Raw genomic sequence first — 17,916 nt, 5'->3', positions numbered from 1 at the left:
TTAATTTTTATTGTTTTTTAAAACATATTTTTGATCCATAGTTAGTTGACTCTGTGGAGGCAAAACCTGGGGATAGGAAGGCCAAAAATTCCATAAATGCCAGACACTGTGCAAGGCTCTGAATCTATGGTTACAGTCTTTACCCCACAAAGTTTTTAGTATAGAGGAATTTCACCAGGAGAGAGCAAAAAGGAGTTCATCTCTGAGGAGCAGAACTGGGCTTCAAAGGGACAGAAGAAAGACTTACTTTTGACTTTATACTATATACTCTGTTCAAATTTTGTTCTACTAAATCTGTGTTAAATTTTAAGTGATTTATTAATTTTTAAAAACTGTCAATCCACATGTTAAGACTAGGCAAAGAACAAATCCAATAATGGAATACAAACTTTAAAAGAGTTTGAAAATATGACTCACCACCTTGATACTCTATTTCTTCAGCTTATTTCCATTTTGGGATGCACCGTACACACACATGCACACACACACTCACATGCATATGTAACTTGTGTGTGCATATATATATGACATATATACACACATATACATATAATAAACTAATATTAATTGTATTTTTCATAAAGAAATTTAGGTTAGTTTTCAGTGCCTAAGGACAAGAAGCTACGCAATAGAAAACAAAAGGGAGAAGGGTTCCAGGTGGTGCAGTACAGGCAGCTGCTGTTCAATTTTGGCTGGGATATGTTATCATGTTAGCCCCAATTTGTACAGTCTAGTGTTTTTTCTGTAAGCCTCAGGGTTTGGAGGGTGAAGATTGTTTCATATACATTTGTGATTAGCCAGTATCCACTGAAATATTTTTCTAACCTATTAACAATCGAATATTACAGACAGAAATCTAAGTCACAATTTGATGGAGTCATTTTCAAGATTCTTCAACTGAGAGTTGGTTTGACTTAAGATAATTGTTTTCATTGACAATACAAAATTAAACATATATTGTGATATAGAATTAAGACATTATTAAACCCTATATTGTAGCAGACAGAAGTTGAAGACAAAAATTTACCTAGCAACTTCCCCCACCTTTTCTTGATGGAATCTGAATTAAAAAATTAAAATTGTTATAGTTTAAGTTGTAGGTCTGTTAACATTCTTCAGCTTCTTGTTTCTTTTGATGTAAATTTATGAAGAATTAAATTTTTCAGAAGATGCCATATTTTTAACTTGCAAAACTAATAAACAAAAGAATGACATTTTATAAATTCTTGTTCTTCCTATTCCTCCTAGTTATATCAAAGCTTTATTGATATGTAACCTAATCTCACTGAAGATAAAGCTTTATTCAGTACTTTTCACTCCCATATTAACTACTATTGTGCATTTTAGTAAAAAATAAATATCAGACCTGAATATCGAAAATAAACTTTGCTAGAAATATATTTGAGGAGCATAAGACCATTGGAACTTGTAAGAATTAAAGTTTAATAAAAATATCTTTCTTTTAGGACAAAAATAACCCAGTCCTTGAAATGAAAAGTATAATTTTTACATTTCATATACATATTTCTAGGTATTAAAGGTAGTAAATATCTAAGCAATAGATAACTTCCAAATTTTCCATATTACTGACAGGAGCAGACGCACTCTGACACTAGAATAACATTAACTCATTTATTTGACTTTATAAATGTTTTTATAATTTTGATTGTTATCAATTTAAAGATTACAGAATTCTTTTGTAATCATATGTTCTCACCTATTGTTAATATACCTTTATAATCAAATAAATCTATATATGATATTCATTGTGTAATCAAATAAATTGAAACCAATAGAAGTTATACTTTAAACATAAAAAATAAGTTTATTACACTGTGGACACACCTCTGAAGTGGAGAGAAAAGTGAATGAGTGAACGAAGATAAGAACTGGGTGTCAGCGGAAATTCTGTCAGGAATTTGGCATCACATCATAGGATATATGCAACGCACATAATAGAAACCAAACGAAATAGGAAAGATAAATGTTTTATACTGCATTTGGTTTAAGTAGAGGCCAGCTAATATTAATAGGAAAGTTACGTTTATATTTAAATTTGCATTTCTCACCTATCTTTAGCCTTTAGATGTGCTCTAGGTCCCAATTACCTTATGCCATCTAACTGATGTTAGATAATTTATGCCAGAAAGTAACCCTCTTGGGAGACTTGGTGAGTAAAAAACTATTTTTTAAAATTTAAAATGCTTAACAGACATGATTTTATGTGTGTCACTTTCTTTTTAATCTGCATATATCACAGTGCAGAATGTTAAAAATGAATTTAAATTTAGTTCTAAAATCTGATGCAATATGTGCCTCTAAAACTTAGTGTCCTAGTTTATCTTAAAATATGAAACCTTCTCTTCGTAAATAAAAAAGCATATCACATTATAATTGGTTGAAAAACTAGTTATGGTAAAGGCCACCCCCTCCCCCAAAAATGAGAAGTTAGCACAATATGTTTCCCTTTTTATTTCAGAAATTTGTCTATTTTTAACACATTTTAAATCAATTTAATTTGATATAATGAAACTTCAGATTTGGTGGCAGCAAATCTTATGAAGAATGGCTCTTCTACAAAGTAAATACAATACAGATTCTGGTCTTATATCCCTTTGCCCTCTGAAATATTAGAGTCATGAATTGAATACTATGAAGGAAGACAGGAACCTGAAGGCATGGATACTTTTCCATTTATTTTTTATTATATTTTATTTCAAACAAATTTTTAAAATCTGTCTAGCAAGTAACTGGAATAATCAGAAAAGTATAATAAAGAGGACTAGAGAAAGGATTGTATTTGAAGGTACTATAAACAAATAGAAAGAAAGTTAACAACGTTATGAAAAGATTATGCCAGGGACAGTATATTTAACACCGAACGTTCATTAGGTATCGTGTTTGCCAAAGTTTTTCATGAGCCATCTGGCAATTTTCTGAGGCAAGTTTTAGGGTTCCTATTTTACAACTAAGGAAGAGAGATTAAGGATTTTACCCAAGATCCCGGGACTCAAAAATATTAGAGCAAGGGTTTGTACCTAGGCCTTGAAAACTAAATTATTTTTGTATCATCACATAAATCTGGCAGTATGAACAATGAACTAATTACTCTTCATATTTTATCAATTAAAAAAGAATCTAATATCTAATATCTTGACTATTTAAAGTGCTATAGGAAACATAGAGCTGTTCTCAAAGTGTTTATAAAGTAGATAGTCCGAAGAGATACAATTTACTGTTATAAAACCATTTGAAAATCAGCAGAGGATTAGGGGTCATCTCCGTAGTACAATTGTCGTTTGAAGGAACTGTGGATTTTTAAGAGGTAAAATTGGCAGAGAAGTCTTCATGATTAGAAGAGACTTGAACTAGAAAAACATGACTGAAAACTCAGAAACTAGCACTGCATGCTTACAAGGCAGGCATAGACTCTTTTGGACAAAGTGGATGGGGTGAAGTATAAAGGGATAAAAAAGTCAGATAAGCTGGGCTCTTCAAACCATGGGCTCATGACAGGAATTCAATATGGCAGCTCATGTACTTCATCTTTTCAATAAAACATAATAAAACACAAAAATTACAGTGAAAAATTGTTTTAGAAAACATTTCAATTCAGCCGGGCATGGTGGCTCACGCCTATAATCCCAGCACTTTGGGAGGCCGAGGAGGGTGGATCACGAGGTCAAAAGATCAAGACCATCCTGGTCAACAAGGTGAAACCCCATCTCTACTAAAAATACAAAAATTAGCTGGGCATGGTGGTGCGTGCCTGTAGTCCCAGCTACTTGGGAGTCTGAAGCAGGAGAATTGCTTGAACCCAGGAGGCGGAGGTTGTGGTGAGCCGAGATCGCACCATTGCACTCCAGCCTGGGTAACAACAGTGAAACTCCATCTCAAAAAAAAGAAAAAAAGAAAAAAAAGAAAGCATTTCAATTATGTGAATGTACAGATATATGTGTGTGTGTATGTGTGTGTGTGTGTGTGCGTGTGTGCATGTGAGAGAGAGAGAGAGCACATGTGCATATATACTAAGTTGAAATATAAAATATATTTTATCTGGTCATGGTTCAATAGCTTGATAAATACCAGGATGCAGACTAGAGGTAATGTATGGGATATCTGGAAAATTAACACCATAGCAGAGAATTTACACAGGAAGCAGAAAGAAGAGAGAGGCCCCTGCATATTTAAGGAAAAGTGACACATTGAAAACACAGCCTAAGTGAGATATTAGATTGGCAGTTAAATATTAATATGAGATTGGCCGGTGTGGTGGCTCATGCCTGTAATGCCAGTACTTTGAGAGGCCAAGGTGGGTGGATCAGGAGGTCAAGAGATCTAGATAAGGGTTGTGGATAGAAAGAAAGGAAAAGTAGAGACTGGTTTTTCAGAGCACAAACCCACAGGGTGATTGTTACCTAAGTAAGAAGAAAGGCAAATAATAAATCAGAAAGGACATGAAGCCTCTGATCCTATATGCCAAGAGGTAAATGACTTTTTGGGACCAGTTTAAGGTGAGGATTATCCTGAGGAGAAGACAAATATGGTTTTTGCCAAGTTAATCTTGCAGTAAAGCTGAAATAACCTTTGGACATTAAGATATAAAGTACTTCACATGAAGAAAAAGTTCAGGTAAAGTTTGAGAAGTCAAACTACAAATGAGAAATCAATAATAATAATAAAAAATTAGGATTCAAAGACAGTAGGAATCAAAAAACCAATGGGAGGAAAAGGATACTGCAATATCAAGAAAGCCAAGAAGGGAGAGCTGATCAGAGTGTATTTGAGGAAAGACTAGATGACTTTGGAGTAACTGGTGACCTTTGAAAGTGCAGTTTCACTAGGATGCCTAGAACTCAAAGATTTCTGGAACTTGAGGATACATAATGGGATAAGCACATGCAAGGAGAACATGAAAAATGTTGTTAAGAATTTTTACATGGAAAACAGGGGACAGGAATCACAGTAACCATCAGGAAGATAATAAACCTCTCTATTCGCCCTCTGTAAATTTAGGGAATATATTTGCATGTTCAAAGTCTGATAGAAGACTATGGAGACAGGGAATTGGAAATGTTGAAGGTAAGAGGCTAAGTCAGAAAACATTAGTGTGTAGTTAACATTAGATTACTTCTCTCCTTCTCTCCATAACCCAAGCAGGCCCAGGAATACTGAATCCACTTTAACCTTTAGTTCAAAGAAAAGTGAGACAATCATGGATAAAAAGGAATGCCAAATGTGCACTCTTCTGCCTGTCAGAATAAGATACATTCCTCAATCAGGTACATTCCTCTATATTTGTGTACACAATGGTGGTGTCACTGAAAACTAGGGAAGAAAACTTTATTAGAGGAGCTGTAAAACATCAGACTGTCATCAGGGGTGATTGGTGAGGCTTATTAAAACTTGAGAAACTTCTAAAGTCTTTGGGTTAGCACTTTACCTCCATTGTTCGTTCTCCCAATTATTGATGGAGAAAGCTATAAAACCACTGAGGGATTTAATGATTTTTATCCACTACCAACCACTGCTCACGTGGCTTGACACATTCAACAATTCACTCAAATTTCTACTAAGTCTGTCATTAGGAAAACATCCTTTTAATATTTGTATTCTCTTTTACATTTTTATACACTAAATAGCACAGAAATATTTAATAAACCATGCCCTAGCTTTATTTAGGACCAGAAGAAATGAGTTTCAGTGAATTGTATTGTCACTTACTTCCAAGATTACTAACTTCTAAACTTCATTTAGTAAGAAACCTGTAATTAACATGATAGAATGGTTCATAAAAATGTTAAAACCTTTTTCTTTGAATAGCTGATATTGAGACAAACAAACTGCAGTGCACTATAGTAATGTATCTACCATTGAAAAATTATAAATCATTCCATTAATATATTCTGATTTTCTTTTTTGAGGAAGGGAGGGAAGAAGGAAGGGAGGAAGGGAGGAAGGGGGGAGGGGGGAGGGGGGAGGGAGGGAGGGAAGGAGGGAGGGAGGGAGGGAATTCAAGCAATGAGAGAGACATTGCCAACCTGGATCTAGAGGTTTAAAAGTTGATTTCTTTTTTTTTTGAGTGAAGGAAAGAAGAAAAAAATGAGTAAAGGAGAGGAAGAAAGAGGAAGAGAAAGAGGGAGAAAGAGTGGAAATATTGCTTTATTCTTAAAAAAAATGGGTATTAATAATGGCCAATCAATGTTTCATTTAAACCTATGAGTACGTGTGATGTGGTATTGACTAGAATGTTTATTTTGTGTATTTGAAGTGGAGAGCTCTATAAATATTTATTAAGTTTACTTGTTCCGGATCTGAGTTCAAGTCCTTGATGTCCTTATTAATTTTCTGTCTCATTGTGTCTAAGTCTCTATGTATCTGGGTGTTAGGATCGTTAGCTCTTGTTGTTGCATTGATCCTTTTACCACTATATCTTCGTTGCTTCAAAATCTATTTTACCGGATATGAGAATTGCAACTCCTGCTTTTTATTTATTTATTTATTTATTTTTGCTCTCCATTTGGTTGGTAAATCTTTCTCCATCCCTTTGTTCTGAGTCTTTGTGTATCCTTGCCTGTGAAACAGGTCTGGATGTAACATGCCATTGGGTTTTGGCTGTGTCTTTTGATTGGGGAATTTAGTCGATTTAAATTTAGGGTTACTGCCATTTGATGTTAACTGGCTGTTTTATCCATTCGTTGGTGTAAATTCTTCTTTATGTTGGTGCTCTTTACTTTTTGGTATATTTTTAGAAGGGCTGATACTGGTTGTTTCTTTCTGTGTGTAATGCTTCTTTCAGAAGCTCTTGTAAAGCAGGCCTGGTGGTAATACAATCTCTGAGTTCTTGCTTGTTCATAAAAGATTTTATTTTTCCTTCAGTTGTGAAGCTTAGTTTGGCTGGATATGAAATTCTGGGCTGAAGGTTCTGTTCTTTGAGGATGTTGAATATTGGCCCCAACTCTCTTCTGGCTTGTAGAGTTTCTGCTGAGACATCTGCTGTAAGTCTGATTGGCTTGCCTTTGTGGGTAACCTGACCTTTCTCTCTGGCTGCCCTTAGTATTTTCTCCTTCCTTTCAGCCCTAGTGAATCTAATGATTATGTGCCTTGGGATTGCTCTTCTTGAGGAATATCTTTGTGGTGTTCTCTGTATTACCTGGGGTTGAATATTCACCTGCTTTGCTAGTTTAGGAAAAATTTCCTGAATAATTTTCTGAAGGGTATTTTCCATCTTGGATTCATTCTCTCCGTCGCATTCAGGTACACCTATCAAATTGTAGATTTGGTCTTTTCAAATAGTCCCACATTTCTTGGAGACTTTGCTCATTCCTTTTTATCCTTTTTTCTCTAATCTTTTCTTCACGTTTTATTTCATTAAGTTGGACTTTGACCTCTGATATCCCTTCTTCTGCTTGAACAATTCGAGTGTTTAAGCCTGTGCAAACTTCTCGGAGTTCCTGTATTGTATTCTTCAGTTCCATTATTTCACTCATATTCCTCTCTAAGTTGTCTATTCTCAATAGGATTTCATCAAACTTTTTTTCAAAGTTCCTAGTTTCTTTATGTTGGGCTACAACATGTTCTTTTAACTTACCGAAGTTTGTTATTATCCATTCCCTGAAGCGATATTCTAGCATTGGGATGTGCTCGTTCTCCATCAAGCCTTGTTCCATTGTTGATGTGGAACTGTGATCATCTTTAGAGGGAGAGGCGTTCTGACTTTGAGTATTCTCAGCTTTTTTTACACTGGTTTCTTCCCGTCATTGTAAGTTTATCCTCCTGTGGTCTTTGAATTTACCAACTTTCATATTAGGTCTCTTGAGTGGGCATCCAGGTTGTTAGTTCCCAGGGCCAGAGCAGCGGCGTTAAAACTGATGGTGCTTTTCTGCCCAGGATTCTCTTGTCTGGCTTCCTTCTTGTGTCTGTAGTGGGCTACTCTGCCTTCCCGGGGCTCCAAACCTCGGTCAGAAGGGGAGCCGGTCCCATTTACTCTGCACTGAGCGCTGCCGCACCGAGTTGCGGTCACAGCCGCTGCGCTGGGCTCTGGTGTCCTGCTGGGGGCCCTTGTGGGTCCTCCAAACCTGTTTACTCTGCTCTGAGAGCTGCCGCGCCGGCCACGTAAGTCGCGCTGGCGACCCGTGTGATTCCTTCACTGGGGATCTTCTGTTCCGTGAGCGACCAGAATTTGTCTGAAAGTGTGGCGTTGTCTAGTTCTCTGCGCCTTCACTGAGAGCTGCAGTCGCGAGATGTTAGCGATTGGCCATCTTGGATCGATCCTCTATATTCTGATTTTTAAAAAAGAATTTGAAATACAGAAACCTAGAAATTGAACAAAGCAAATTGGACCCTGGTTCTGATGCCGACTGACCTTGGGCAATTGCTTGGCCTTGGTTTCAACATTTATAAAATAAAAGATGTTGAAAATAAAGAGGAAGGGGAGGAAGTAGGAGGGAGAAAATGAAGGAAAAGTGGTCATGATACAAGCAGGTTTGCAGAAAGTTGGTTAGTCAGGGAGCATTTGGGAGGCAGCTTTCTGGGCCACAAACCATTGGCACACTTCCTGGAAAACAAAATAGATGACTCTAATTCCTTATTATCTTAAAATTATGTGATTCCGCAGCATTTCTTCTTTAGACAATATTGTTTTAAATCGACTCAGGGACAGAATTGCCATTATTGTTATCCTCTTGTTTTCCACGAGGCTTAATCTAGTTACTTCATCAAAGACACAAGGTGTGGAAGGCAAAATAGGCCTCAAGTCTTCTTGGAAAAGTAAATCTGTCGTTTGGAACAAAGACTTGTTATCTACAGAGTGGGAGCTCTTTCTTCTGTGTAACTGTCAATATATGGTTCTCATACAATAAGATGTAATGAATTCCAGTGCTTCTGCCTTTGTTACAGAGACTATTAGGGTGTTCTGCTATCAATTATTCATCACTCTCACCTCAGCTCCAAATAGAACAGTAAACAGATCCGAGGAATAAATATTCTTCACACTGAAGAACTCATCCTTCTACGATCATGGTGTCTAGCTTCAGATAACCCTCTTGAACTTCTGCTTGTCAGAGATTTCATTGGCATGCTCTCTTTTGGAGGGAGTGAGCTGTAGTCTTTTTGCTGTTGTCATTATTAATCTTTTTTAAATGTTCTTCTATTATTCTTTCTAAACCTTGAAGAGGCTTAGAAAGCCTCTTCAAGCAGTTTTCCTACTCTACCCACTCTCCACTATGAGACCGCATACTTATTTTCCTTACACCTCAGAGTTTTGTCTTCCTATATTTGAAATCCTCTCCTTTTTTTTCTGCCTCTGCATTTGTCGGTTACCTTGCCTCCTCCCATACCTATGTAGCATATATAAACTTTGCCTTTATACTCCAAGAGTCATATTTTTTTTATAGAATAAGTAACCTCTTTAAATATTTCAAATTTAAAGACTGCACATCTTAATTTAATATTCAGTATAATTAAAGAAATATTTTACCCTTCAACTTATTCTAAATATGTTGGTTGAGTTTATAATCAGAGGAACATAATTATCAAAATTAAGCCTTCTATTGAAACTAGGGAAGTCTTAAAGATTACAAATATTTGTAAGTAATCAGAGTAATATAAAAAATGAGAAATGTTTTTTCCCATGAAAGACAAAAATATGTTTTCAATAAGCTATAATGGTTTATCACATAACAAAATAATTATGACACAGTTCAAGCCCTCCTTCTAAGTATGAGTAAACATTCTGTCATTATAAAAATCTCATGAAATAATGCAGTTGTATGTGCAGTAGGTTTTAGGTGTAATTTTGAATTGATTTTGAAGCTATCAAATATAAAGAATAAAAGAAAGTGAGAAACAACAAAACCTGGGTCAGGAAGCCCTGCTGGGTTATACAGACAAGAAAGCAAGGGGCAGACAGACACTGAGGAAGATACTTTATGTCAGTCTCAAAAGTCAATCAAATGTTAATTTTCCATCTCAGATATGTTTGTCTCAGCACTAGCAGCCACAAATCACCTTTTCCTTTAAAACATATTTATAAATTCAACCAGTACCATCTCTTGGGCATAGCCATGTTAATCTCAACTTAACCATACACTTAAACATGCTTCCTTTCGGTCTTCAAAGAAAGTTCCAACATCTAAATTTCAGGATTATGGGGAAGAAGGGATCCATCTGACCACGTAAGTAGCACACATATATCTTTTGAATTACATAATTAGATTTCCTCTCAACATTATCTTCCAGATTTAAAAAAAATACTAAGAAATGTGCCTTACATTCCTATTATTTCATTTTCCTTTCTTCACTGACTATGTGTTTTTAGTTGAACTGTGAATCTGCATCAAAGAAGAACCGACTTTCATTAAAATGGTAATTTCTTCCCTTTCCCATAATAGAATCTTGAATATCACAAATAGAAATCAATAGAAAGCACCCTAACCTGAAGGGCTCAGAGACTACTGAAGATCTATTTGCCACTTAAGAATAAAAATAGGGCCCCTAAACAAAACCCTCCACATCACTTTCTAACATAGAAAAGAATTAAATGGAATCAGTTTAGATATAGTTATAGAGGATGAAATATTGGATTAAAAATTACAATTCATCACAGTTATAAGAAATGAATGTGGATAGTAAATAAGCCAATGCATAATAAAACAATAGATTTAGTTTGTTTGAGACATTGCTAAAATCTGAAAGAAAAACTGGGGAAAACAAACTAACACAATGGCTGATCAGTATTGGTAGCCCTGATTTCTTAAATCATGAAAATAAACCCTGGATAATACGTCAGGATATTTCAAGTGTCTTTCAATGTTGAACTTTTTTAATACAAAAGATAAATTATAGACTGCTTTGGATGAAAATTCAACTAACAGAATATTAAATACAAGCCAATTTTCCTATACATAAAAGCTCAGAATTTCAAGAATGTATTTTCCTTTATATGCCTTTATTTGTCTCACTAAGTCTGCGTAATGATCATGTGGTTATAGAAAAAATAATCTGATACTGAAAGTAAACAGTGACTTTATGGAGTGAAAGCTTACAAACAGTGAAAGGCAAATTTATACAATGTGTTGGGTTTGCATTGTACCAATGCACAGATTCAAGTAATTAATACCCAGTCAAGATGTAGAATATGCCTTCATTCCCCAAAACTCTTGTGTGTTCCCTTCTACTCAATCCTTAATCCGCCTGTCCTAGAGGCAACTACTCTTTTGATTTCTATCACCATAGTTTAGTTATTCCTAATCTAGACCTCTATGTGATTAGAGTTATGAAATATGCATTCTTTTGTTTCTGGCATTTTTTTGCTTATTATGTTTTTGGAAAACATGCATTTTTTATATCAATAATTTATTATTGTTTATTATTGATTAGTGTACCATTGTCTGGTTGTACCACAACTTAATTTACTAACCTGTTGATGATAGACTTTGGCTTGTTTCCAGATTTGGGCTATTATAAACGAAAACCATTATAAATATTTCATACACATTATTTGTGGACATATATTTTCATTTTTCTTAGATATAGACCTAGAAGAGAAATTTCTAGATAATATAGTGGCTGAATTTTTACCTTTATAATGAAACAATAAACAGTGTTTCAAATGTTCATGTCATTTTTTAAATCCACTGGCATTACCTGAGTCTCAATTGCTCCACATTTTCACCAACATTTGGTGTTCTCAGTCTTTTTAATCCTATTCCAGTGGGTTTGAATAGCATCTTAATTTTAAATCACACTTCCATTTTCATGTGCTTATTGGCCATTGTGTATCTTTCCTTGGTGAAGTGTCTACACAAGCTTCTTACACCTGTTTTTATTTGGGTTGTCTTTTCATTACTGATTGTAGACACACATATATATGTATATAGAGATACAAACATATTTAATATATATGCACAAACCTGTAGAAAATAATTGCTTTGTCATATCAATGTATTAAACATTATCTGTCAGTCTGTGTCAGTTTTTATTTTCCTAATGGAAACTGTATCCACATATACACAGCTTTTATTAATGGGATGCTATGAAGTGTACCAGTTTTTAATTTTGATGAGGCCATATTCATTATTTTTTAATCTTATGGTTAGTGCCTTTTATATCCTTTTTTTTTTTAAATATTTACTTGCTCACAGTTACAAAGATATTTTTGTTTATATCTATAAAATTTACAATTTTTGCTTTTATCTTTAGGTATACAATATAAATCAAATAAATTTTTGTGCACAGTATAATGCAGGGGTCAAGATTTATTTATTCTCATATATTTTTCCAGTTAATCTAGTTTATTTGTTGAAAAGACTTATTTTGGTGCTTTGTCAAAACTTAAATCATATATGTGTGAATCTATTTATGAATTTACCCTGTCTCCTTGATTATTTTTTATCTACACTTATGCTGATGCCATACTGTTATCATTATCATGGTTGTTTTACAGTAATTTTTTTTTTTTTTTTGAGATGGAGTCTTGCTTTGTCACCCAGGCTGGAGTGCAGTGGCACAATCTTGGCTCACTGCAACCTCCACCTCCCGGGTTCAAGCAATTGTCTGCCTCAGCCTCCTTTGTAGCTGGGATTACAGGTATCCACCACCACACTCAGCTAATTTTTGTATTTTGAGTAGAGACGGGCTTTCACCATCTTGACCAGGTTGGTGTTGAACTCCTTACCTCATGATCCACCTGCCTTAGCCTCCCAAAAGTGCTGGGATTACAGACATGAGCCATCATGCCCAGGCCACAGTAATTCTTAAAATGAGGTGCTTTGAATCTTCAGAATGTGTTCTTTTCAGCGTTTCTTCAATCTATTCTAGATTCTTTCTGTTTTTATACACATTTTTGAATCATCTTGTTTAGTCTACTATAATTTTGGTAAGGATTGCAAATCAATTGGGAAGACTGGACATCTTTTCAATACTTAAAGTTTCAATTCATGTATATAGACTATTTCTCCTTTAACTTATTTGCTGTTTAACTTCTCTTAGCCATGTTTATGATTATTTTACAAAATAAGTCTGCACATTTTTTTTAGATGGAGTTTTGCTCTTGTTGCCCAGGCTGGAGTGCAATGGCACAATCTTGGCTCACTGCAACCTCCACCTTCTGGGTTCAAGAGATTCTCCTGCCTCAGCCTCTAGAATAGCTGAGTTTACAGGCATGAGCCACCACGACCAACTAATTTTTGTATTTTTAGTAGAGATGGTGTTTCCTCATATTGGTCAGGCTGGTCTCAAACTCCTGACCTCAGATGATCCACCCACCTTGGCCTCCCACAGTGCTGGGACTACAGGCATGAGCCACCACATCCGGCCAAGTCTTATACATTTTAGTCAAACTTATTCTATTGGTGCTATTTACGGGGTATTGTTAAATTTCATTTTTCAAGTTTTTGTCACAACATGTAAAACATGGCATGACGAATGACTAAAGTTAACCCCACCAATTACAGCACACACAACATCAAGTGCTTCTACCAATGGTCAAAGTAGGATATAACACTTAAACCTGACAAAAATCTACAACTTAAATCATATCAAGAGGTTTCATCAAAGAAATCCAAACTGGACATTCTACAAAACAGTGAACCTGTACCCTTAAAGAATATCAATATCATGAAAGACAAGAAGAGCTGCATAAGTGATCCAGATTAAAGAAAACTAAAGAGACATGACAGAAAACTACAGCATGTGATACTGCTTTAATCCTGAACTGTTAAAAACAAATGATCTGTAGGGTAATATAAGGAAACTGGAAAAATTTATAGTTAGAGTCTGTTAGATAATAGTATTGTATCAGTGTAAAATTGCCTGAATAATTAAGTTGTGGTTATATCAAAGAATTTCCTTATTATTAGGAGATAAAATATTGAAGCATTTAAAGATGAACGGTCAGCATCTGTGCAAATAAATGCAAATGGCTCAGCAAAATAAATAAGTAGATACAAAATAGCAATGAGTATATAAATAGATGACACAAACAAAATATTGACAGCCCTAAAGCAAATGAGGCAACTTATAAACAATAACTGAATCTACTCGAAGATTATAGGAGAGTTTACTGTAATATTTTTGCAACTCTTCTGTAGGTCAGAGTACTTTTTGAAATGGAAATTTTAATTAACATGATAGTAGTAAAGTTAGATATATAAATCATTCCATCCTGTAATTTAGCAAAAACAATGCTAATCTGCTTGCCACTCGAAGGACAGTAGTACATTTTTTGTGTGTGTGCTGTTAAGGATTTCTACACTCCTTGGCTTGCTATGCTTAGTTTGGATGGAAGACAATGGTTCCCTGGAATAAAGAGTTGGGGGATAAGGCAGAGTAGTAGACAAGAGAAATGGCTCCTAAACTAAGAATGTCCTGGATATTATTTTCTAATACTAAATTTTCACAAAGACTAAACTAAAGATAATGCAGAATGAAAGCCTGTTTGCTGTTGTTTTTGTTTTTGTTTGTTTGTTTTGTATCATCTTAGTTCATTAAAAGGAAAAATAAAGCATTTTTCAGCTCCAAATATAACTACCTACAATAATGCAATTTCCATCGCTACACATCACATAAATTCTAAAATGTGTTTTTTGGGTATTTATTCCATAAACTTTTATTGATCAAATACAAAGTGAAAAGGATGCCACAGGCAACAGGAAAAGTCAGTTAGGTGTGGAAGATATAATTCCTCATACCTTCATTAACTTTGCCATCATGTTTCTGGTGATATTTCATCACATACAATGACCTCAACATTCAAGGGTAATTTAAAAGAAAAAGTTTGTTGAATTTGCAAGGAAAGAGAAGGGAGGAGATTTATAGTGGCTAATTCATGTTTTGAGTTTTTTTCTTTCTTTTCTTGGATTATAAGTCTGCAAAAGCTAAACTTGTTTACAAACCCAATTTTCACAAAGATAATTTTCCTTATGTTTGTATTGTATCTGCAGAATTATAATTATGAGTATACCAGCTATATCACTTTCCTTTAACTTTCCTCTGAGAAATAATTTCTTATTTCTTAATTTTGATTTTTTGATATCTGCACTTTTCTCTTGAAATCTGAAGAAATCATTTTCTACTCATGAGAACTAATGAATTTACTTTATATCACAAATTTGAATTCATTATTCTGTATTGTTTTTATTAGAATGTTAATAACTGGCTGCTTTAATGCTAGCAGTTCAAGCTTTTTCAGGGGTGTCCCTCCTACTTAATAAACATCTTTTAGATAACAAAGGTTACACGCAATAGAACTCTAATTTTATCACAGGATTACAAATAGACTAACACATATGACTAAGGCCTGATGGAGAGTCCAGAAAGAAAAAAAAATGGCTCTACACATACCCTATCCACATCCACACTTTAACAGATTCCAAGATAAAGATCCTTTTCAAAGTCAAAGTCACGTAAGGGACTGCTGCCATCAACAATGACCTCAATCTTTTTTACCTTTAGTCCAGTGCTGTGCTTGTGACTTACTATGGTTCACAAAATGGTTAAGGTTAATTCTCTTTACTAAGAACCTTAAACAATGGAATTTACAGAGGGATTCACTGGCAGTCTTATCTGAAAGAAGTCAGAAGGTGCAATGTATTCTTAGCGTAATTCTAACTCATTTCTCCAGATTGCAAGATAACATCTTTGTCTACAAAATAAACATTTCAGGCATCACAAGAATGAGTGGCTACATTTTTAAACTCACAGGTTTGGAAAGCCTAAAAAATGTTCATGAAAACTCTATACTGTAGAATGGCATACATTTTGAAAAATGTCAGGTATAGTTTGTATTCAGAGTGTCTATACCATTCAGTTTGCCTGGATCAGTCCTGGATTTTTTCTAGCATCTTGGTACAATTTATAAAAACTTCCCTCTTTCACTTTAAAAAGAATCTTGCTTTGAATAATAAATTATATGGTCACCTCAACTGTAGTGTTTATATTTGGACATTTACATCTACATATTTTCTTCAAAAGATAGGTTTACAATTATTTTTACAGCTTTACTTTCAATAAAATTTATCTTGAGTCCCACTAACTTCTGGAGAGTAGAGAATTTACACCTTACTGAGTTTACAACTCACTGTGTGAATTGAGTAACTTTTGCTTTAAGATGTAGTGGTTCCTGGAACACCATTACTGAAATTGTTTTAATATAGCTGAAAGACAGCGATACACAGGGAAATCGTGAGCCCAAGTTCTCCAAACTGTTGATATTTTCAATACAGCCATACATAAAGTGAGTTTCAGTGTTCAAAATTTTTAAAAAATCTCCAGAATTTGACTGAGGCCACAATCTCCATAATAAAGCCCCTAAATTTTCACATTTTAAATGTTCAAAAAACTGCTGATTTCTTCTTTAACCTACTGATGTCAAAATTTGTTTTATATTGCTTTACTAAGCCACAGATGTGACTGAAAATGTTATTTTGAGCACAAAACTCAATAAGATATAAGCTTAATATGTATTTTAAACCCAATTTCTTGTCACATTTTTTTCTTTTCTTATTTAGCACTTCTATTGCATTTACTGGTACCAGGAGCTGTTTTAAGTGCTTTTACAAATGTAAACACAGTTAGTCCTCACAAAGCTGTATAGGATAGGTTCTATTATAATCATAGCTCCCATTCCACTGATGAAGAAAGTGAGGACAGGGCAGAAAGGTAACAGATCACACAATGTGTATGTTAAAGATGTGGAGCTAGGTAATACAACTCCAGTGTTCACAATTTGAAACACTAGACTATGGTCCCTCCTTATCATCCCTTTCAAACAGGTAAGGAAGTACTTTCACATTATCAAAGCAGTAACTAATAGATCAAATGCAAGCTTGGTTAAGAGAATGTGTCTAATGTTTCAAGTCATTCAATTAAAGAAACTATTTATTGAGCGGCTACTCTAGGCAAGGAGGTGTGGGAAACAGAGGTGAATTTAAATTATTTCTAAAATCCTCCAGAAGCCATAGGTAATCAAATCAACATATAGCAATGGTTCTTAAACCTGACAGTACATGGGAAACACAAGGATTATAATGCCTGTTGCTTCTAAAGGAGAGTAGGATTGGGGTGTCAAGGGCGCAAGCACATCCTCCTGTACAGCCGGAGGCAGATGTTGGTTTAATTGCATTTCAGGAAAGAAGATTAGCAGCCTCCAAAATTAAAACATCTAAATGTCTAAAATCCAGAAACATTTTACACTTTGTGTCAAGGGGAGACCTGACTGCACATATGTGTGTACTGAGTAAGTCATTGCATCTACCTGAACAGGAGATGGGCAAGGTGGTAGAGTGCTGAGCACACGGCTCTGAAAGAAGACAGTCTGCACTAAGCTGCTATGTACTACTTGTGTTGTATTGAAGAAGTTACTGAACTTCATCTTTTCAATCTGTAAAACAATAAAATATATATATCTTCATATGTGCTAAAACTTGATAAAAAAGATTTTAGAAGAGTACAGGCACATTACAAGTACTCAATAAATATTATTAATTTTAAAGTGTTCAAACCACACTCTATTATTTACGCCCAAGTATAGAATTTCATAGTGCCACAGAATAATTTAGCTCAATCTTTAAAATAATTACCAATAGAGTAGTGTGCATGAATGTAAATAAACTAAAATCAACAAAAATAACAAAATTCCAGGATCTGATTTCTCACTTGAGTTATAGTTAAACTTAGTGTGGTAATGGGGAGGGGCTGATAATTCCATTTCTAGGACTATGGGATTAGTAGCAAAAGAGCCTTGCCTGGTTATATTATAACATAGTCTTTACTGTACTTTATAGTATAATAAAGTTATTACATTTAGAAAAAGTTTCTGGTCTTTTTTAGCCCGTGTTTCTTGGAATCTTTAATGGAAGTCAGCACACATAACTTCTGCTCGAATGAAAATTCAGTGCCTGAGATTTCTTTTGTTTG

The 17,916-nt window shown here is 34.7% G+C and overlaps 1 protein-coding gene across 6 annotated transcripts in view; it reads right to left on the bottom strand.

The window, feature by feature from the left end:
- KCNH7 (potassium voltage-gated channel subfamily H member 7) overlaps positions 1-17,916 on the bottom strand; it is a 508,532-nt gene that overhangs the window by 475,179 nt on the left and 15,437 nt on the right. The window lies entirely within an intron of this gene.

The sequence above is a fragment of the Callithrix jacchus genome, chromosome 6 (genome assembly GCF_049354715.1).
Source record: "Callithrix jacchus isolate 240 chromosome 6, calJac240_pri, whole genome shotgun sequence".
Lineage (NCBI taxonomy): Eukaryota > Metazoa > Chordata > Mammalia > Primates > Cebidae > Callithrix > Callithrix jacchus.
The sequence above is the reverse complement of the archived record's forward strand: the minus strand, read 5'-3'. Positions and strand labels throughout refer to the sequence as shown.